The sequence below is a fragment of the Panthera leo genome, chromosome D4, assembly GCF_018350215.1.
Source record: "Panthera leo isolate Ple1 chromosome D4, P.leo_Ple1_pat1.1, whole genome shotgun sequence".
Taxonomy (NCBI): Eukaryota; Metazoa; Chordata; class Mammalia; order Carnivora; family Felidae; genus Panthera; species Panthera leo.
Genome location: NC_056691.1, coordinates 44,316,082 through 44,325,396, shown reverse-complemented (window position 1 = coordinate 44,325,396; position 9,315 = coordinate 44,316,082). Strand labels below are relative to the sequence as shown.

Genomic DNA, 9,315 nt, shown 5'->3' with positions numbered 1-9,315 from the left:
TGAGACTCACTGGCACTTTTTCCTAGGTAGAATTGGTTCTCTCTTTTCCTGAAGCAGTGAGCCTTAAGGCTTAGCCATGGAGGCAGAAGTTGTAAGGGAACATGATTTAGGGAGGAAATAAAACTATATTGGCTTACTATATCAGATACGTTAAAACTATATTCATACATCTCATAAATGCTAATTCACATAGCCCATTTCTGTTCCTCCTTCCCTTCTGACTTAGTTGTAATAGAGTGATTACCTCACCTCATATTCTTGTCCTGTTTTAGGAATCTAGCCCGTTCTAGAGACCCAGCTCTCCACTATAATGTTGACTGATATTATGATATCTACAATAGGAGTGTGACAGGTCCAGAGACCAGGGCAAGTGACCCAATCAATATCCTCTTCCAGTGTGAGCCTTCATTCAATAGAGAGTGCACCTGTTCTGCCCGGGGCCAGATCCTGTGAACTGACGTTTCACAGCTCTGGTGGTACCCGGGAAGTCATTGTTGGTGATGATAAGGAGCTTTTCATTGTTAAAGGCTTTACCCATTAAAAAATATCTGATTATTGATTTTCTAGGCCCTCTGATTTCTGTAAGGTCAAGATTACTCTGTTGTAAGGGGAAAGTCTTTTCTCCTTGTCTGGAATGTCCTTTCCCCACTGTCTGCTTTGAAAATTCCTACTCAGTTTTTATTTTATTTTATTTTATTTTTTAAATTTTTTTAAATGTTTATTTATTATTGAGAGTCAGAGAGACACAGAATGTGAGCAGGAGAGGGGCAGAGAGAGGAGGAGACACAGAATCCAAAGCAGGCTCCAGGCTCCGAACTGTCAGCGCAGAGCCCGACGCGGGGCTCGAACTCACAAACTGCGAGATCATGACCTGAGCTGAAGTTGGTCACCCAACCAACTGAGCCACCCAGGCGCCCCTCCTACTCAGTTTTTAAAACCCAGCTATAATGCTGCCTACTCGGGACAGCCTTCTCTGAGTCCTTCCCTGCGCCCAGGAAGACTCAAGTTCTCCATTATGTGCCACTGCTATATCTTGTAAGCACCTCTATTATGACACCATTCACAGTGGATCAGGAGTATTTGCCACCGTGTCTGTCTCGCTTACCAAAGTTTCTGTACTGTTCACACTAGTCCACAGTCTGGCATACAGTACAGGATCAATAAGCATTTGTCGACTGAGTGACTGGCTGAAAGAACAAGTGAGTGGATCTCAAGTGTCCGTGCCAAAGGTCCCACAGGTAGTATAAAGGAATGTTGGAATCCAACAACGGATTGTGACCCCCAGGCCCACTTTTCCCCGGCACCACGCTGCCTCGCACTTTTGGAATTTCAAATTGAGCAAGCTTGTTGTCTACCTGTGATACATAGGAGTGAAACTCCATGAGCCTTACATATTTTTCCAGTCCTTTCTCTCTTACCTACCCTTCTTTTGGTGAAGAGTAGATTTCCCAGAATTGTCATTGGAACTAAGTTTTTGTTAGCAATTTGTCTATCTGTTTGTTTGTTAGCAAACTAAGTAATGTTAGCAAGATAATAAAATGGACTGGCATCAGGTTGAGTCCTAAAAAATCAAGAGCAGAACAGAACTCCTTTCCTTGATGAATTGCTGGCATTTCTCATATGTCTCTTGTGTGCTTGACATATTGGTAAGATTTTTGCATACTTTCATTTAATTGTAACAATTGCCCTTTGAGAGAAGCCTTCCTAATAGGCTTTACTTCACAAATGGGTGACTGAGACTCATATCATCTTAACTTCCCAAGGCCACATGGCTTTAGCAGTAGCAGAACTGAGACCCAAGCCTGCACGGGCATGCCTGATGTCAAAATCTACTCTCGTAAAATAATGGAGTCCACCAGGAATATACCAGCAAGGAAGACAGAAGAGGAATTAATTATGAATTAGCATTTATTAGGGTAATAGGTACCTTTCAAGCTTTGTGGCCACCCAGCATCTCTGAACACCTTTCCTATATTTGGGTGATTTTCCATATTAAGAGTCCTACCCTCCCAAAGGTGGAAACCAGATGTTTGCACTTGTACAAAAAGGGAAAATTCCAGTCAACATACATACACAAGGACTAACCTAATGAGTAAGTGAATGGACCTCACAAAAATAGAAGCAGTAGCTGGTACACTGGTCCCTATTACCCACTGCATCCTGTTAAACTCATTAAACAAGAGAGCCATTAGAGGAAAGTGGCTCTAACACCTTGGTGGCCAATATAAGCCAAGCAGAATCTAAATCTTACCTTTACAAATGCCACGAGGTTATGAAATCAAAACACTAAAGACAGCCAATCACAAACAGCCAGGTAGACTTTAAGTTATAGCCAATCAAATAATTTCCACACTTTCTCTATTAAGTTTTTCCCCTGGCTCCTGTGGGCAGAGCACTCCTAATCACTTCTGACTTGGTACCACCCAATTCAAGTAAATTTTTGCTCAGATGAACTCTCAAACATGTTTAATATACCTCAGTTTGTTTTTTAGCAGTTCTAAGGCATTGCACAGAGATCTAATGAGGCCAGACAGAAGAATCCCAGAGAGTGACCTTAATCTTGGGCCACGAGGCTTACGAGCTACATGATTAAGAGAGGCATTGGCCCCTCTCATCGGGTAATTAGGGGTCAGGGTACCATAGTAATATGGCACGGCAGAAAACTGGCTCTCACCCTACCCTGACCTTTCATGGCTTTGGGGAACATCAGGCCTTCTTCTAGTACAAAGTAGAAGCTGGAGATCAAGTTGTATGACGTAGTCAACTATTGATTGGACCCCAACAACCAAGCACATTCAAGACCGCAGAGGTAGCAGTCCTTCTACTGCATGATCAGAATGCTGGGGTCTGAGCCTCAAGGTTGACCAGAATTGACTGCCTTAAGCCACTGGGCTATATTCAGTTCCCAGCAAATTTTCAGGGAAGGCACTCACAGTCAAGAAGGCAACCTGCCAAGGGAATCAGTCTTAGACAAAATTTCCCTTTCTCTCCCTTGCTTTCCCAGCCTCCCTTGCAATAAGGGCATAGGTGTGGGTTCTAGGCTCTGCTGGTCAGACACACCCATGTGAGATTCGATTTAGAAGAAACTGAGGGAGGGGCGCCTGGGTGGCTCAGTGGGTTAAGCGGCCAACTCTTAGTTTCCGTTCAGGTCATGACCTCACAGTTTGTGAGTTCAAGCCCGACATTGGGCTCTGCACTGTCAGTGCTAGGAGAGAAACCCTCCTTGGGTTTCTCTCTTTCTCTCTCTCTCTCTCCGTCTCTCCCCCACTTGCTCTCTCTGTCTTTCCCAAAATAAACAAATAAACTTAAAAACTTTTGTTTGGAAGAAAGCAGGGTGAGAATACAGGAGCGTGAAACATATACTGGCTAATACCAGAGGCCTCTGTTTCTGGGAAAACCATGGCCGGCAACTCTGGAATCCAGGGCCCGACATCAGTGTGCCTGTTACAGTGTCTGTGCCTAGAAAAGGCTGCAACAGGGCCGCTTCCGGGACAGACCCATGGGTGGTTTGATGTTGCTTCTACCCTAACCCTGCTGGATATTCTCTGAGCTACCTAATAACCTGGAATAAACTTATCCTCTGCTTCAACCGGCTGAAGGAGGTTCTGTTGTTTGCGACCTAGAAGCAGAGTGGTAACTGATCGTCTGTTTGGGGCCAGGCACCGCCCGCGACGCTGTCCCATCCTTAATCTCTTTGGATCCTTACACACAACATACCGGACAAAGACCATCTGAAGTGCTGAAGGAGAAGGTGGAAAGGCAGCAGTGCGGGATGGGGCTGACAAGATCCAACGCCAGAGATCACGAGGGCTCTTGTTCTTCAGCTGCTGAGTTCGCACCTTCTCCCAGAAGCATGCTATCACACACGCCCCGGGCTGTGTGTAAGATGAGCACCACGTGCCCGGCTGCAGACTTGGTGGTGGCAGCTTCCACAGACCCTTCCACGAGCTTCTTCTCTGCCATCCCACTCTGGCAACCAGAGGCACCACACCACTTAGATTCTCCCGCCAACTCTAACTTTTGGCACGCGTAGCCGTGCTTCAGAGAAAGTGCCTAGAGATCGTTCTCTGACCCTGTGATATCCACGCCCCAAGCCCCCCACCTCCCACCAGGCCTTCCTGTTACAACTGCCCACAGTCACGCAAGCTGTAAGTCCTTGACTCAAGTCACGATCTCCAAAATACGTAGTTCCTCTTTTCCAGACCGGACTGTAATAACACGTGTGATAAAACTTTGTTCAAAGCAACCTAGACTTGAAAAACATTGAGCGTCAGGGATCATAAAGACTCGGCTTCTAATTTCAGCTTTGCCCCTTGTAGCTCTATAATGTTCAGTAAATTAATTACTAAACCTCTCTGAGACTTCATTGTCTCATTTCAAAATGGGCATTATATTCACCTCCTGGGCTTGGTGGTGATAAAATGAGAATGTTTTATAGTGTTGAGAACATAATTGACTCAAATCTCAGGCCCTTTCCATCTTGTGACCAATGTTTAGAAATCAAATGTAATGAGGACATGTGTTTCTTGCCCATTTTAACTGCGAATTCTTGCTTTTTTTAATTCAAATATAATTTGAATTAAAAAAAAATTTTTTTTTTGAGAGAGAGAGAGAGAGAGAGTGCGAGCAAGGAAGGGGCAGAGAGAGAGATACAGAGAATCTGAAGCAGGTTCCAGGCTCTGGGCTGTCAGCACAGAGCCCAACGTGGGGCTCAGACTCGTGAACTGCGAGATCATGACCTGAGCCGAAGTCGGACGCTTAACTGGCTAAGCCACCCAGGTGCCTGGAGAATTTTTGTTTTTAATACTTATTTATAGGACTTGCAAGGTAAAAGTGAATACCTTTATAAAACACATAGCTTTAAATAATATATATCAAAATAATGTTGTGGTTACTCTGGGTTTGCTCTCTCAAATTGGTTTTTAAAAGTATTCTGTACTATGCTTCTTTTAATGTACTTCAGAAAAAAAGTGTTAAGTTTTCACCGGTTACGGATTTTTAGGCTTTCAGAAAGGAGAAGTTTCATTTTTTACATTTAGAAATGGAAAGAAAGATGTTAGACATAGCATATTTTGACTGATAACTAATTGTTCATATGATGGCAAATTCAAACAAAGAAATACAAACAGAAGGGTAGCTAAGAATTCATTCTGCTCACATGGAGAGGCTCACCAGTGGCTTTGCAAAATGGTTTCACCGAGGTCATGGTTCTCCCAGTCTCGGACCCCAAACATGACTTGGCTCCTTGGGTCTCAGTCTCCTCAGCAGTGATTACAAAGAAGGCTTAACGTGGAGTCTTCCAAGTTCTGGCATTCTAGGACCGTGAATGTGAGCTCTGTTGGCAATAAATAACATTTACTCAGTTATTCCTCCTCCTCACCAAATGAGAAGAGGGGTGATAATTATATTCTTCCCAACCCCTGAATGTGACAATTTAAGAGAATAATAATAGCATGGTATGTGTAATAAGGCATTTTGCTGAAAGTTTTATATCTACTATGTATTATTTTTTTAATGTTTATTTTTGAGAGAGAGAGACAGAGCGTGAGTGGGGGAGGGGCAGAGAGAGAGGGAGACACGGAATCTGAAGCAAGCTCCAGGCTCTGAGCTGTCAGCACAGAGCCCAAGGCGGGGCTCGAACTCATGAACTGTGAGGTCATAACCTGAGCCGAAGACAGCCACTTAACTGACTCAGCCACCAGGCACCCCTTATATCCACTATATAATTCAATCCTCATAATGCCAATAACACAAAATTATTCTTGTTCCCTTCTACAGACAAGGAAAGTGAGGCAGAGAAAAGCTAAGTAACCCTCACAATAGCACCCAGTTAGAAGGACAAAAGCTGAGGGAGTACTCAAGTGTGGTATAGTATATTGGCTCTGGGAGTCAGACTAACCTAGGTTCAAATCCTGACTTAACCATCTTTTGTGATTTAGAGGCACATTACCCAATCTCTCCAATCCTTCATTTTCATTATTTGTTAAATGGTGATGATACTGGGACACCTGGGGGGCTCAGTCAGTTGAGTGTCTGATTCTTAATTTCAGCTCAGGTCATGGTCTCAGGATCATGGGATCGAGGGTGGCTCCATGCTGAGTGTGGATACTGTTTAAGATTCTCTCTCTCTCGGGGCGCCTGGGTGGCTCAGTCGGTTAAGCGGCCGACTTCGGCTCAGGTCATGATCTCGCGGTCCGTGAGTTCAAGCCCCGCGTCGGGCTCTGTGCTGACAGCTCAGAGCCTGGAGCCTGTTTCAGATTCTGTGTCTTCCTCTCTCTGATCCTCCCCCGTTCATGCTCTGTCTCTCTCTGTCTCAAAAATAAATAAACGTTAAAAAAAAATTAAAAAAAAAAAAAGATTCTCTCTCTCTCTCTCTCTCTCTCTCTCTCCCCCCCTCTGCTCCTCTCCTCTGCTCACACACTCTCTCTCTAAAACAAACAAAACAAAACAAAAACAAAAAATGGTGATGATGCCATCCATACTTCCCTCCAAGAATTAAATGAAATAATTTGTTTAGCGTTCAACAAGTGATAACTATGCTAGAGATGATAATGATTTATACTACCTCCCAAAGCATTTCCTTTTAACAACACCCAGTATCCTAAGCAAACTGGCATTTCAAAACCTAAGCCCTGTGCACCAATGTTGTTACACAAATGTTAACCTTTTCCTCCAATTAGAAAGACTAACGCAACATAACTGGCAAAGCTATTTCACATTTCATGTGTACTCAGAGACAAAGTCCAAAAAATTGGCTCTTTATGACAGATTGCTGTACATCATGTTACAAACATATTCCCCACTACTCACAGGAAGGCACTTGGCAATCCAGAAGGAATTCTTCAACATGCTAATTAATGCAGATAATATATCTTCCCAGCAATCGAAAAGGTCAGAGGAATGTATCACTTCTCTCTTCCATTGATTAAAAAACATTTGCATCCTCTTTTGACCTTCTTCCTACTTTACCCAGAAGAACCGACAATGCCCGCCAGGAATTATTGGATAATCCTCCACCCCATTGCCTAATGGCAAGAAACATCTTGACGCCTTTGGGCTCAGCTGTGCTCATTAGGTACAGAAATGCCCTGAGAAGATAGCGAATGTATTCAGATTTTTGTTTGTCTGCAGTTTGATGTAATAGTGTTTTATTTTTGGCCCCCAATTGCTCAGCAAAAAGAAAAAAAAAACTTTGGGTAAGCTGCTGATTTCCTCTAAATCGCTGAGCACAGGGATTGTAGCTTGATAAAGTCATTTAGCTGCTAGATGTTTATATTCAAACCATGCCAATGGCTCTTGCTGGAGCTTTTCATGAGGAATGTGATGATGTCTACTTCTTCATGGGGTTGAAATAACTGTAAATTTACCAGTACTACCTCATAGGAAATTTTAAAAAAATTATTTCATCTTTAGGGCTTTGCAATATAAAAATTTATGTGGGTTTTCAATGAAGATGTTACAAAGAGAAAGTGTGTATGCTCTCACTGAACAAAGTTAGTTGCAACTTCCCTGAATATTCCTAAATCCTGAAGCATTAATACATTGGTCATTGGTCTTGAACGTGGCATACTCAAGTCATTTCTCAGAAAGTATTATCAAGGTCCATTTGAAAAGCAAAATTCACAATTGTGGCATCAATACTAAAGTGAGAGAAGGAAGTAGGAGACCGGAGAACTTGTATAAATACACCTCATCTCCTTTTCCCTTTTCCTGTTTGTTGTTGTTGTTGTTGTTGTTCTCTTTTCTCTCTCTTCTTCCAACCCTGAAAGCAAAGGGATTAGCTGAGAATGCAGACTGCTTCTCTAAAATCAGAAAAAAGTGTTGAATTAGGAAAGTGTTGATTTTCCATCCATCCATCCATCCATCCATTCAATAAACATGGGTTTTTTTGGATATCTGTAAAAGGCCAGACAATGTGCTAGAGACACATAAAACTATGTTGTTTGTTAAGTGAGTTATTCATGTAATAAACATTACCAATTAGCCAGTGTTTGATTCAAGAAAACCAAAAACAAGTCATTATAACATTTGGGGTGAGGTTATAAAAGTATTCAAGGGGTGCCTGGCTGGCTTAGTTGGTAGAGCATGTGACTCGATCTTGGGGTTGTAAGTTGAAGCCCCACATTGGGCGTAGAGCTTACTTTAAAAAAAAAATAGAGAAGTATTCAAAATGCTGAGGAAGCAAGAAGCTGAGGAAATAACTAAGATGTCACCTGTAGTATATATGACAGAGGCTGAGTTAAAGAGGCACACGGGCTGCCACAGGATATAACAGTAAAGCTGTCTTTGGAACCCTCAGCTGCTAAGGTACTCAGGAGGCAAAGTGGGGATTGACAGAAAGATTGTGATCTCAAGAACCACATAGCCTTGGGCTTGCAGCCCTATCGTGGCGACTGTGTTTTCGGTCTTCCTTGCAGCTGGGTAAGCCCTTGAAATGAAGTTCCAGTCAATGGTTGCAAATGGAATTAGTGCTATCGATCGAATACAGATGGAACCACAAAATTCACATGTTAAAATTCCAACCCCCTATGTGGATGAGGAGGAGGAGGTCTTTGGGAGGTGATTCGTTCCTGAAGGTGAAGCCCTCTTGAATGGGAGTGGTGCTCTTATAAAAGAGACCCTAGAGACCGCCCTTTGCCTCTTCTGCCATGTAAGGACACAGCTGTCTATAAACCAGGAAGAGGGCTCTCACCAGACATCACATTTGCTGGCACCTTGGCCTTATTCTTCCCAGCCCTCAAAGCTGTGAGAAATAAACTTCTGTTGTTTATAAGCCACCCAGTTTATGGTTAAGTTGCTATAACAGCCTGGTGGTCTAAGACAAGTAGTGTAATTTTCAAGAAGTGGCCTTAAGAGAAGGGATTTCTCCCCCCTCTCTATTTTTCTTTTTGTTGGTCGGTAGGTGGACATGAAGGCTGAAACTAGAGCAATGACCTTAGTTCCATCATCAGATGGAAACCTTGTGAGGTGGATAGAAAACAACATGAGCCACAGTCTGATGGATATGAAGTCACGGTACCAGCCCCATGTGGCCTGTGGGAGGAAAAACAAAGCTTACATGTTTTAGCCACTACTGGCTTCCTGTCACTCGCAGTTGAACTTAATCCTAACTGCTACCAACAACGACACCTTAATCAAATACAACCTGAAACCCTCTGAGACTCACTTTCCTACAAAACAAGGATAATAATGCCTGTATTTTTTTTTTAGAGAGAGAAAGCATGAGAGGGGGAGAGGAGTACAGGGAGAGAGAGAGAGAGAGAGAGAGAGAGAGAGAGAGAGAGAGAGAGAATCTTAAGCAGCCTCCAAACTTAG

At 43.1% G+C, this 9,315-nt stretch overlaps 1 long non-coding RNA gene across 2 annotated transcripts in view; it reads right to left on the bottom strand.

The window, feature by feature from the left end:
• Positions 1–5,289: 5,289 nt before the first annotated feature.
• Positions 5,290–9,315, bottom strand: part of LOC122204825 — a 53,810-nt gene continuing 49,784 nt past the window's right edge. For both annotated transcript variants that reach the window (XR_006195792.1, XR_006195791.1), the window contains exon 4: positions 5,290–5,335. This is a non-coding gene — a long non-coding RNA (uncharacterized LOC122204825). The remainder of the gene's footprint in view (positions 5,336–9,315) is intronic.